The sequence below is a fragment of the Salvelinus namaycush genome, chromosome 31 (genome assembly GCF_016432855.1).
Source record: "Salvelinus namaycush isolate Seneca chromosome 31, SaNama_1.0, whole genome shotgun sequence".
Classification (NCBI taxonomy): Eukaryota; Metazoa; Chordata; class Actinopteri; order Salmoniformes; family Salmonidae; genus Salvelinus; species Salvelinus namaycush.
Genome location: NC_052337.1, coordinates 8679987 through 8693240, shown reverse-complemented (window position 1 = coordinate 8693240; position 13254 = coordinate 8679987).

Here is a 13254-nt window from a genome sequence, read left to right as displayed (position 1 = left end):
TGACGGGTCCCCCATGATGGGCAAAAACATGCCTCACGTATGGCTGACCAAAATCAAGGAAACGTTTAACCAGTCTGGTTTTTCTTGGGTTGACAGTAAGAGACAGAGACAGTATCTTGTTTCCTTGTTCCTTGTTACGTGATAGGTCCTGGGAATGGGACAATACATTTTCCTAGTGCTCTCTCAGACCAACACAGACTAAGACACTGAGACTTACACAGATTTACTGAAACCACATTTCTGGGTTTTACCAAAATTCAGAGAAAAATGAAGGCAAAGTCTGAATCTCTCCCATCTCTTATTCGACCAGTAGTTGTTCTGAAATGTTTATTGCTTGCCTTTTGGCTCCCTATCCACAAAATTAAGGAAATTAGAGGGGGGGGGGGGGGGGGGGGGGATTTCGGCAAGGACATTCTATCTTGGGACTTTAATGAATTTTGGCAAAGAGATGTATTTATAGACTAATACACCGAAAACTGCAGACATTACTAGTGCCTCCCCCATGATCAAACCACCATAAAACGCAGCCTAACGTGATCAGAAATCTCTACTAGCAAGCAAGTAGCAGAAATGAAGAATTGAGTGCGTGCGCGTTCACGCGAGGGGGGGGGGGGGGGGTGTTCGGCACAACACAGGTACAGGCAGCAATCTATTGGCCTCCTGTTGGCTGTTGGATGGACTAGTTTTGGAACATCTGGACAAAATGCAAACCCCCTTTGCAAAGTGAGTGCCATTCGTTCACTACACAGGAGCCTACTTTCGTATAAAGCAATATATTCACTCAATCCAATGGTCAACAATACAGAAAACATCTAACAAGAGTTTAGGGAGTCGGATTTCAAAGGAAGCACGTTCATCAGCCGTGGAAGTTCATCAGGTTTGCTGCCCCCACGATAGTAGCAGCAGCACGCTACAGAGAGAGAGAGAGAGAAGGGGGGGTGGGTAATGGAGAGAAGAGAAAAGAACAACGATGAACGCCCTCAACTCAGCGCTTAAAACCCAGACGAGAAAAAGGAGAGGAATCGGTGTCGATGTTTCGTAAGAAGAAAAAGCACCCCTTGAACCCGATGATCTCCTCCACACAGCCCGACCTCCTCTTCTTGGACTTGCAGGAGCTGCTCCTCTTTGTCAAAGAGGACCACAGCTTCAGACCTCTATGCCACATACAGGAGGGCTAAAAGACGAATCAGCCCGACACACAGAGAGTCAACGGCGGTTCGGGCAGCCTGAAGCCCACGTTGGTACAGTCCCACCACAAGAGCTCTTCGCTGGGGTTGGTGTGCCTGGAGAGGCTGGTTGCGAAACCTTGCAGCTAGACGGTAGTGACAGCGATGAAGGGGAGACACAGCCACAGCTGAATAAAACTGATCTGCAGGTAAGAAATGGGATCAATGAAACAGAGAGAGACTAGACTACACTATAGTAGTCTATCATTATTATCCCCGATGGAGTAGATGTCTTTGCAGCATGTAGCCTGTAGACATCATGTAGACTAGGTTAGTAAAGGGTTCCAACATATTATAGATAGGCTATATGTCATAGCTGTAATACTCCTCATCAATGGAAAATAATATGCTGGTGTAAAATAGCACCAGCATCATCAGAGGAAGTTACCTTTGATTTAATGGTCATATGATTCACCTATTTGTGTGTGCATGTGTGTGCGTGTGTGAGAGAGTGTGCATGCATGTGTGTTTTCCAGCTATGACAGCTGTAGGCTATACCAGCAGCCTGACCAGACAATGTTGACTACAGGTTACAGACCATTCTTAACACAGTGAAAAGACAGATGATATTCCATTAAAGAAGAGGAACACAATCCCTGGGTTATGGGAGGGGTAGTAGAAGTGTATACTGAGAGTTAACTGTGAGAATTGGTGCCCAAAGGGCAGGTCCTAGATCAGACAGTTGAATACCATAGTGACTGTGTAAATAAGAGGAGAATGTCTGTGTTTGTTGTGTGGGGGATAGAGTCGTAGAAGTGCATGATAAAAAAGTCTCCTTTGTTTTGGAAAAGCTCTGAAAAAAAGAGTGCCCTTAGAATGCACAGAGCAACAATCACAGCCAGACTATTTGGCACTATTTTCTATTTCCTTTGCCTTGTGACAGTCAGCTTGATTTGTCAAGTTTGGTTGTGTTTATGTGGCCAAATCGACTGTATCCATTTCATAAATACAGTGAGCTCCAACAGTACTGGGACAGTGACACATTGTTTGTTGTTGTCTTGGCGCTGTACTCCAACACTTTGGATTTGAAATGACACAATGTTAAAGTGCTGTCGTGTCTTTGGCATCATTAAACTGAAGACTTATTTATCAAATAACTCTCTGTAATTATTATTATGCGATTAAACTGATTAATCATGGATAGTTCAGAGTGACATTCATTCATGTCATTATGGATAGATGTTTCGGCGGTTGTCGGTCTTCGCGTTCAATGATACCGAATTCCTAGCTGCAGACTTGTAACGGGCTTCCTCCTTCTCCTCATCCGAAGAGGAGGAGTAGGGATTTGAGGACCAAAATGCAGCGTTGGAGTTAGACATAATATTTATTTAACAAAACCGAAAACACGAAGAACACTTGAATAGATACAAAAACAACAAACGAAGTAGACAGACCTGGACTACGAACTTACATACAACGAAGAACGAACGAACAAGTACTGACTACAAACAAAACGAACTCACGATACAGTCCCGTATGGTGCAACAAACACTGACACAGGAAACAACCACCCACAACAATCAAAGTGAAAACACCTACCTTAATATGGCTCTCAATCATAGGAAATGAAAACCACCTGCCTCTAATTGAGAGCCATATCAGGTCACCCTTAAACCAACACAGAAACACTTAACATAGACTACCCACCCAAACTCACGCCCTGACCGTCAAACACATACAAAACAACAGAAAACAGGTCAGGAACGTGACAGAACCCCCCCCTCAAGGTGCGAACTCCGGGCGCACCCCTAAAACTCAAGGGGAGGGTCTGGGTGGGCGTCTGACCACGGTGGTGGCTCAGGCTCTGGGCGAGGTCCCCACCCCACCATAGTCAACCCCAGCTTCCGTATTCCCCTCTGAATGACCACCCTCCTACTCCACCCACTTAATTTAAAGGGTACCGTCGATATAAGGGGCAGCACCGGGATAAGGTAGCTCAAGACAGAGAGGTAGGTCAGGATAGAGAGGTAGGTCAGGATAGAGAGGTAGCTCAGGATAGAGGGGCAACTCCGGACTGAAGGGCAGCTCCGGACAGAGAGACAGCTCTGGACTGAGGGGCAGTTCTGGATGGCTGGCTCTGGCGGATCCTGGCTGGACGGCTCTGGCGGATCCTGGCTGGACGGCTCGGGCGGATCCTGGCTGGACAGCTCATGGCTGGCTGACGGATCTGGCTGCTCATGGCTGGCTGACGGATCTGGCTGCTCATGGCTGGCTGACGGATCTGGCTGCTCATGGCTGGCTGGCGGATCTGGCAGATCCTGTCTGGTTGGCGGCTCTGGCAGATCCTGTCTGGTTGGCGGCTCTGGCAGATCCTGTCTGGTTGGCGGCTCTGGCAGATCCTGTCTGGTTGGCTGCTCTGGCAGATCCTGACTGACAAATGGCTCTAGCGGCTCCTGACTGACTAACGGCTCTGACGGCTCGGGACAGACGGGCGGCTCTAATGGCTCGGGACAGACGGATGGCTCAGACGGCACTGGGCAGACGGATGGCTCAGATGGCGCTGGGGAGACGGATGGCTCAGATGGCACTGGGCAGACGGATGGCTCAGATGGCACTGGGCAGACGGATGGCTCTGGCCGGATGAGGCGCACTGTAGACCTGGTGCGTGGTGCCGGAACTGGAGGTACCGGGCTGAGGGCACGCACCTCAGGGCGAGTGCGGGGAGGAGGAACAGGGCTCTGGAGATGCACTGGAAGCCTGGTGCGTGGTGTAGGCACTGGTGGTACTGGGCTGGGGCGGGAAGGTGGCGCCGGATATACCGGACCGTGAAGGAGGACACGCGCTCTTGAGCACCGAGCATCTCCAACCTTACCAGGTTGAATGGTCCCCGTAGCCCTGCCAGTGCGGCGAGGTGGAATAACCCGCACTGGGCTATGCAGGCGAACCGGGGACACCACCTGTAAGGCTGGTGCCATGTACGCCGGCCCGAGGAGACGTACTGGAGGCCAGATACGTTGGGCCGGCTTCATGACATCCGGCTCGATGCCCAACCTAGCCCTCCCAGTGCGGCAAGGTGGAATAGCCCGCACTGGGCTAAGCACGCGTACTGGGGACACCGTGCGCTTTACCGCATAACACGGTGTCTGACCAGTACGACGCCCTCTCACTCCACGGTAAGCCCGGGGAGTTGGCTCAGGTATCCAACCCGGCTTCGCCACACTCCCCTTTAGCCCCCCCCCCAAGACATTTTTGGGTGAGCCTCTCGGGTTTCCAGCCTTGCTTCCTTGCTGCCTCCTCATATCGCCGCCTCTCAGCTTTAGCTGCCTCCAGCTCCTCTTTGGGGCGGCGATATTCTCCTGGCTGCGCCCAGGGTCCTTTGCCTTCTAGGTCTTCCTCCCATGTCCATTTCTCCAAATAATTCAGCCTCTCCTGTTGTTGCTGCTTGGTCCTGGATTGGTGGGTGGTTCTGTAACGGGCTTCCTCCTTCTCCTCGTCCGAAGAGGAGGAGTAGGGATTTGAGGACCAAAATGCAGCGTTGGAGTTAGACATAATATTTATTTAACAAAACCGAAAACACGAAGAACACTTGAATAGATACAAAAACAACAAACGAAGTAGACAGACCTGGACTACGAACTTACATACAACGAAGAACGAACGAACAAGTACTGACTACAAACAAAACGAACTCACGATACAGTCCCGTATGGTGCAACAAACACTGACACAGGAAACAACCACCCACAACAATCAAAGTGAAAACACCTACCTTAATATGGCTCTCAATCAGAGGAAATGAAAACCACCTGCCTCTAATTGAGAGCCATATCAGGTCACCCTTAAACCAACACAGAAACACATAACATAGACTACCCACCCAAACTCACGCCCTGACCGTCAAACACATACAAAACAACAGAAAACAGGTCAGGAACGTGACAAGACTAGTAATTAATATCAAAGACTTGTTCTTATTCTGTCGGTATCGATAGTCTAATGGTTTAACCATGTGGGACGGTTAAAAGATTCAGTAATCGTCTCAAACCTTGGCCCTCTCGTTATCGAGGTAAGTTGGTCTGCAACCTTTGTCCTCTCGTAATTGAGAGAAACATGGTCTGTTGAGAAATTCTCAAGGTGGGGGTTTTATTCGGAAGAGCAGAAAAAGGCTGTCTCATGACGCCAGGTCCTAACTATGTTCATGGGGGCGTGCCAGTGACTTAAGTGAAACTTTACACAGAAATACAATTCTCTCACATTACATCATTACATAGCATCCCATAATTTCACAAATAGTTTAATCTTTCCTCATTCATCCTGTACAACACTTAGATGTAAGCCTCATATCTGAGGCTATTGTATAAACAGCGTTATGGTAATGTGGCCGTATTGTCTCCCATGAGTTTCACAAAATTGTACCAAACGGACCAGTTCGTAGCTGGATTCTTCACCGATCTTTTATACCTTCTCCAGAACATAAATGTTGTTCGGACCTCAAGTTCTGTGAGGTGGAAGAAATTCCTTTGTCCTCTCTATGAAAACTTCACTCTGTCTCTATACTGTCTGGCCATGAGGAGACAATCTCCTCCAGGAATTTATGACCTGAGATCGCAGCTGTACCCAAAAAGGGCAACATCATGACAGTGCAGACTGTTAGCTTTAATTTGAGGGTATTTTCATCCATATCGGGTGAACCGTTTAGAAATTACAGCACTTTTTGTACATAGTCCCCCCATTTTAGGGGACCAAAATTATTGGGACAAATTCAGTTATATGTGTATTAAAGTAGTTAAACTCAAAAGTGTAATATTTGGTCCCATATTCTTAACATGCAACGGCTACGTCAAGCTTGTGACTCTACGAATTTGTTAGATGCATTTGCTGTTTGTTTTGGTTGTGTTTCAGATTATTTTGTGCCCAATAAAAAATGATTGTAAATAATGTATTGTGTCATTTTGGAGTCAGTTTTATTGTAAATAAGAATATAATATGTGGATGCTACCATGATTACAGATAGTCCTGAATAAATCGTGAATAATTATTAGTGACAAAGTAACAAACGCACAAATATCATACCCTCCCAATAAATGTTAACCTCCAGTGTTGTTGTAATGGTGAGAGGTTAGCATGTCTTGGGGGGATGACATTTAGGCTACATGCCAGGGCATGGCTGTCTCTATCTGTGTAGGCAGAGGGAGGGTTCGGAGACAAATGCAGCCCAGGAGCTATCCAGGGCACATACACACGCACACGCGCACGCACACACACAGCTTCTCTTGTTGTTTGATTGGCTCCTGGTTTGACCCCTGTCATTGGTTGGTTCATCTTGGTTTGACCGCTGTCATTGACTCAACTTTTCGTGAACCTTTTCATTGCCTTACCTCCCTTATCCTACCTCATTTGCACACACTGTATATAGACTTTTTCTTTTGTATTATTGACTGTATGTTTGTTTATTCCATGTGTAACTCTGTGTTGTTGTTTGTGTCACACTGCTTTGCTTTATCTTGGCCAGGTCGCAGTTGTAAAGGAGAACTTGTTCTCAACTAGCCTACCTGGTTAAATAAAGGTGAAATAAATAAAAAATAATTGGTTGGTCTTGTGTCTCGTGAGACACTCTTCTTAAAAGTCTAATATCTTGACAACTTGACTGCTGACATGCAAAACATTCTGGGACTGTATCAACAGTGGACTAATGAAACAAATACCAAAACATAGTGGTTTCACAGACTTTTTTTAGTTGACTCAACTTTTCGTGAACCTGAAAATCACATTTTTGACTGCACTGGGACTTTAACATTATTAGTTGGCCAAATTTAGCTCCAACATGACAAAAGACAGGCAAGAATTCAGTCAACTTAAAATGATGTGCTTGCTCAAATTGCCTCATATGTTCATTCAACTAGACATTTTTATTTGGACATCTTACCCCCCCCCCCCCCCCCCCCCCCCCCCCCCCCCCCCCCCCCCCCCCCCCCCCCCCCCAAAAAGGCTGTGGAAGTATACACACGCACAGTGCTTTTAACATACAATGTTTTCAACTTACTTACAGTGGGGCAAACAAGTATTTAGTCAGCCACCAATTGTGCAAGTTCTCCCACTTAAAAAGATGAGAGAGGCCTGTAATTTTCATCATAGGTACACTTCAACTATGACAGACGAAATGAGAAAAAAAAATCCAGAAAATCACATTGTAGGATTTTTAATGAATTTATTTGCAAATTATGGTGGAAAATAAGTATTTGGTCAATAACAAAAGTTTATCTCAATACTTTGTTATATACCCTTTGTTGGCAATGACAGAGGTCAAACGTTTTCTGTAAGTCTTCACAAGGTTTTCACACACTGTTGCTGGTATTTTGGCCCATTCCTCCATGCAGATCTCCTCTAGAGCAGTGATGTTTTGGGGCTGTTGCTGGGCCACACGGACTTTCAACCCCCTCCAAAGATTTTCTATGGGGTTGGGATCTGGAGACTGGCTAGGCCACTCCAGGACCTTGAAATGCTTCTTACGAAGCCACTCCTTCGTTGCCTGGGCGGTGTGTTTGGGATCATTGTCATGCTGAAAGACCCAGCCACGTTTCATCTTCAATGCCCTTGCTGATGGAAGGAGGTTTTCACTCAAAATCTCACGATACATGGCCCCATTCATTCTTTCCTTTACACGGATCAGTCGTCCTGGTCCCTTTGCAGAAAAACAGCCCCAAAGCATGATGTTTCCACCCCCATGCTTCACAGTAGGTATGGTGTTCTTTGGATGCAACTCAGCATTCTTTGTCCTCCAAACACGACGAGTTGAGTTTTTACCAAAAAGTTCTATTTTGGTTTCATCTGACCATATGACATTCTCCCAATCTTCTTCTGGATCATCCAAATGCTCTCTAGCAAACTTCAGACGGGCCTGGACATGTACTGGCTTAAGCAGGGGGACACGTCTGGCACTGCAGGATTTGAGTCCCTGGCGGCGTAGTGTGTTACTGATGGTAGGCTTTGTTACTTTGGTCCCAGCTCTCTGCAGGTCATTCACTAGGTCCCCCCGTGTGGTTCTGGGATTTTTGCTCACCGTTCTTGTGATCATTTTGACCCCACGGGGTGAGATCTTGCGTGGAGCCCCAGATCGAGGGAGATTATCAGTGGTCTTGTATGTCTTCCATTTCCTAATAATTGCTCCCACAGTTGATTTCTTCAAACCAAGCTGCTTACCTATTGCAGATTCAGTCTTCCCAGCCTGGTGCAGGTCTACAATTTTGTTTCTGGTGTCCTTTGACAGCTCTTTGGTCTTGGCCATAGTGGAGTTTGGAGTGTGACTGTTTGAGGTTGTGGACAGGTGTCTTTTATACTGATAACAAGTTCAAACAGGTGCCATTAATACAGGCAACGAGTGGAGGACAGAGGAGCCTCTTAAAGAAGAAGTTACAGGTCTGTGAGAGCCAGAAATCTTGCTTGTTTGTAGGTGACCAAATACTTATTTTCCACCATAATTTGCAAATAAATTCATTAAAAATCCTACAATGTGATTTTCTGGATTTCTTTTTCTCATTTTGTCTGTCATAGTTGAAGTGTACCTATGATGAAAATTACAGGCCTCTCTCATCTTTTTAAGTGGGAGAACCTGCACAATTGGTGGCTGACTAAATACATTTTTGCCCCACTGTATATATTTGACACACGTTGACGTACATTGAGTGTACAAAACATTGGGAACATGTGTAGTGGTCGAGTAGTGTGTAATAATGTGTTGTGTGATGTACTGTTTTATTGTTTTATGATGTAATCGCCTTAATCTTGTTTGGACCCCAGGAAGAATAGCTGCTGCCTTGAAGGCAGCTAATGGGGATCCTTAATACATACAAATACAAAATGTTTGAGGATTATCATTACGCAAGCATGTTTCTGTGTCACTACACACTTCACATGTTCATTTGAACGATATACAGTATCTTGCTTCTATGGAGACAGCTGAATTTTATTTTTATTTAACTAGGCAAGTCAGTTAAGAACAAATTCTTATTTACAATGACGGCCTACCATAAGGCAAAAGGCTTCCTGCGGGGACGGGGCCTGGGATTTAAAAAATAAAAAAAATAAAAACAATATAAATATAGCACAAAACACAGATCACAACAAGAGAGACACCACAACACTACATAAAGAGAGACATAAGACAACAACATAACAAGGCAGCAAAACATGACAACACAGCATGGTATAGTAGCAACACAACATGACAACAACATGGTAGCAACACAACATGACAACATGGTAGCAACACAACATGGTACTAGCACAAAAACATGGCACAAACATTATTGGGCAAAGTCAACAGCACAAAGGTCAAGAAGGTAGAGACAACAATACATCAGCAAAAGCAGCCACAACTGTCAGTAAGAGTTTCCATGATTGAGTCTTTGAATGAAGAGAATGAGATAAAACTGTCCAGTTTGTGTTTGTTGCAGCTCGTTCCAGTCGCTAGCTGCAGCGAACTGAAAAGAGGAGCGACCCAGAGATGTGTGTGCTTTGGGAACCTTTAACAGAATGTGACTGGCAGAATGGGTGTTGTATGTGGAGGATGAGGGCTGCGGTAGATATCTCAGATAGGGGGAGGGAGGCCTAAGAGGGTTTTATAAATAAGCATCAACCAGTGGGTCTTGCTACGGGTATACAGAGATGACCAGTTTACAGAGGAGTATAGAGTGCAGTGATGTGTCACATAAGGAGCATTGGTGGCAAAACTGATGGCCGAATGATAAAGAACATCTCGCCGCTCGAGAGCACCCTTACCTGCCGATCTATAAATGTTTCCGTAATCTAGCATGGGTAGGATGGTCATCTGAATCAGGGTTAGTTTGGCAGCTGGGGTGAAAGAGGAGCGATTACGATAGAGGGAAACCAATTCTAGATTTAACTTTAGCCTGAAGCTTTGATATGTGCTGAGAGAAGGACAGTGCACTGTCTAGCCATACTCCCAAGTACTTGTATGAGGTGACTACCTCAAGCTCTAAACCCTCAGAGGTAGTAATAACACCTGTGGGAAGAGGGGCATTCTTCTTACCAAACCATATGACCTTTGTTTTGGAGGTATTAAGAACAAGGTTAAGGGTAGAGAAAGCTTGTTGGACACTAAGAAAGCTTTGTTGTAGATCATTTAACACAAAATCCTGGGAGGGGCCAGCTGATATAAGACTGTATCATTTGCATTTAAATGGATGAGAGAGCTTCCTACTGCCTGAGCTATGTTGTTGATGTAAATTGAGAAGAGTGTGGGGTCTAGGATGGAGCCTGGGGGGTACTCCCTTGGTGACAGGCAGTGGCTGAGACAGCAGATTTTCAGACTTTATTCACTGCACTCTTTGAGAGAGGTAGTTAGCAAACCAGGCCAAAGACCCCTCAGAGACACCAATACTCCTTAGCCGTCACACAAGAAGGGAATGGTCTACCGTATCAAAAGCTTTGGCCAAGTCAATAAAAATAGCAGCACAATATTGCCTAGAATCAAGGGCAATGGTGACATCATTGAGGACCTTTAAGGCTGTAGTGACACAGCCATAACCTGGGCGGAAACCAGATTGCATACCCGAGACAATACTATAGACATCAAGAAAGCCAGTCAGTTGATTATTGACAAGTTTTTCCAATACTTTTGATAAACTGGGCAAAATAGAAATAGGCCTATAACAGTTAGGATCAGCTTGATCTCCCCCTCTAAATAAAGAACGAACTGTGGCTGCCTTCCAAGCAATGGGAACATCCCCAGAAAGGAGAGACAGGTTAAAAACATCAGAGGTAGGCTTGTCGATGATAGGGGCAGCAACCTTAAAGAAGAAAGGATCTAAACCATCTGACCCAGATGTTTATTTGGGGTCAAGTTTAAGGAGCTCCTTTGGCACCTCGGACTCAGTGACCGCCTGCAGGGAGAAACTTTGTAACGGGGCAGGGGGAAAAGAGGGAGAAGCATTGGGGATAGTGGCATTAGAAGGGGTGGGAGATGAGGAAATGTTGGACGGGCAAGGAGGCATGGCTGAGTCAAATAGGAATCCTGACTTAATGAAGTGGTGATTAAAGAGCTCAGCCATGTGCTCCTTGTCAGTAACAACCACGTCATCAACATTATGGGACATGGGCAGCTGTGAGGAGGAGGGTTTATTCTTCAGGTCTTTAACCGTTTTCCAGAACTTCTTGGGGTTGGACCCACAGAGAGAGAACTGCTCCTTAAAGTAACTAACTTTGGCCTTCCGGATAGCCTGAGTGCACTTATTTCTCATTTGCCTGAACGATGCCCAGTCAGCCTGAGTATGCATGTGCCGAGCTTTTTGCCAAATGCAATTCCTGAGGTGGAGTAACTCTGCAAGATCACGATCGAACTAGGGGCTGAACCTGTTTTTAATTCTCATTTTGTTTATGGGGGCGTGTTTGTTAACAATACCACTGAAAATATCAAAAAAGAAGTTCTAAGCGTCTTTGAAGAACCCATATAGGTTCAAGATACCCTTAGGAAAAAAAGGTGCTAAAATGTATAATACAGGAAGTGTCACGTTCCTGACCGGTTTTCTGTTATTTTGTATGTGTTTGACGGTCAGGGCGTGAGTTTGGGTGGGTAGTCTATGTTATGTGTTTCTATGTTGGTTATAGGGTGACCTGATATGGCTCTCAATTAGAGGCAGGTGGTTTTCATTTCCTCTAATTGAGAGCCATATTAAGGTAGGTGTTTTCACATTGATTGTTGTGGGTGGTTGTCTCCTGTGTCAGTGTCTGTGTATGTTACGCCACACGGGACTGTTTCGGTTTGTTTGTTCGTTCGTTCGTTCGGTTTATGTAGTCTGTTCCTGTTTCATGCGTTCTTCGTGTCATGTAAGTTCTTATGTTCAGGTGCGTCTACGTCGTTTGTTGTTTTGTAGTTTGTTAAAGTGTTTTCGTGTTTTTTCGTCTTTACTTTAATAAATCATGTCTTATCACAACGCTGCGTCTTGGTTCAATCCCTGCTCCTCCTCTTCGGATGAAGAGGAAGAGGAATTCCGTTACAGAACCACCCACCGAACCAGAACCAAGCAGCGTGAGTTCGAGCAGTGGCCTAGGAAACAGGAATCCTGGACATGGGAAGAAGTATTGGAGGGAAAAGGACACTGGGCTCATATTGGGGAATATCGCCGCGCTCGTGAGGAGATGGAAGCAGCGAGAGCCCAGGAGCGGTGGTATGAGGAGGCAGCAAGGAGACGTGGCTGGAAGCCGGAGAATCAAGCTCAAGACCGGAGTTATGAAGGTACGCGGCTAGCACGGAAGCCCGTGAAGAAACCCCAAAAATTTCTTGGGGGGGGGGCTAAGAGGTAGTGGGCCAAGGGCAGGTAGGAGACCTGCGCCCACTTCTCAGGCTAACCGTGGAGAGCGGGAGTACGGGCAGACACCGTGTTACGCAGTAGAGCGCACGGTGTCTCCTGTACGTGTGCATAGCCCGGTGCGGGTTATTCCACCTCCCCGCACTGGTAGGGCTAGATTGAGCGTTGAGCCGGATGTCATGAAGCCGGCCCTACATATCTGGCCACCAGTACGTCTCCTCGGGCCGGCTTACATGGCACCAGCCTTACGCATGGTGTCCCCGGTTCGCCTACATAGCCCGGTGCGGGTTATTCCACCTCCCCGCACTGGTCGGGCGACGGGGAGCATTCAGCCAGGTAAGGTTGGGCAGGCTCAATGCTCAAGGGAGCCAGTACGCCTGCACGGTCCGGTATTTCCGGCGCCACCTCCCCGCCCCAGCCCAGTACCACCAGTGCCTACACCACGCACCAGGCTTCCTGTGCGTCTCCAGAGCCCTGTTCCTCCTCCACGCACTCTCCCTATGGTGCGTGTCTCCAGCCCAGTGCCTCCAGTTCCGGCACCACGCACTAAGCCACCTGTGCGTCTCCAGAGCCCTGTACGCACTGTTCCTTCTCCCCGCACTCGCCCTGAGGTGCGTGCCCTTAGCCCGGTACCACCAGTGCCGGTACCACGCACCAGGCCTATAGTGCGCTTCGAGAGGTCAGTGTGCCCTGTCCCTGCTCCCCGCACTAGCCTGAAGGTGCGTGTCCTTAGCCCGGTGCCTCCAGTTCCGGCACCACGC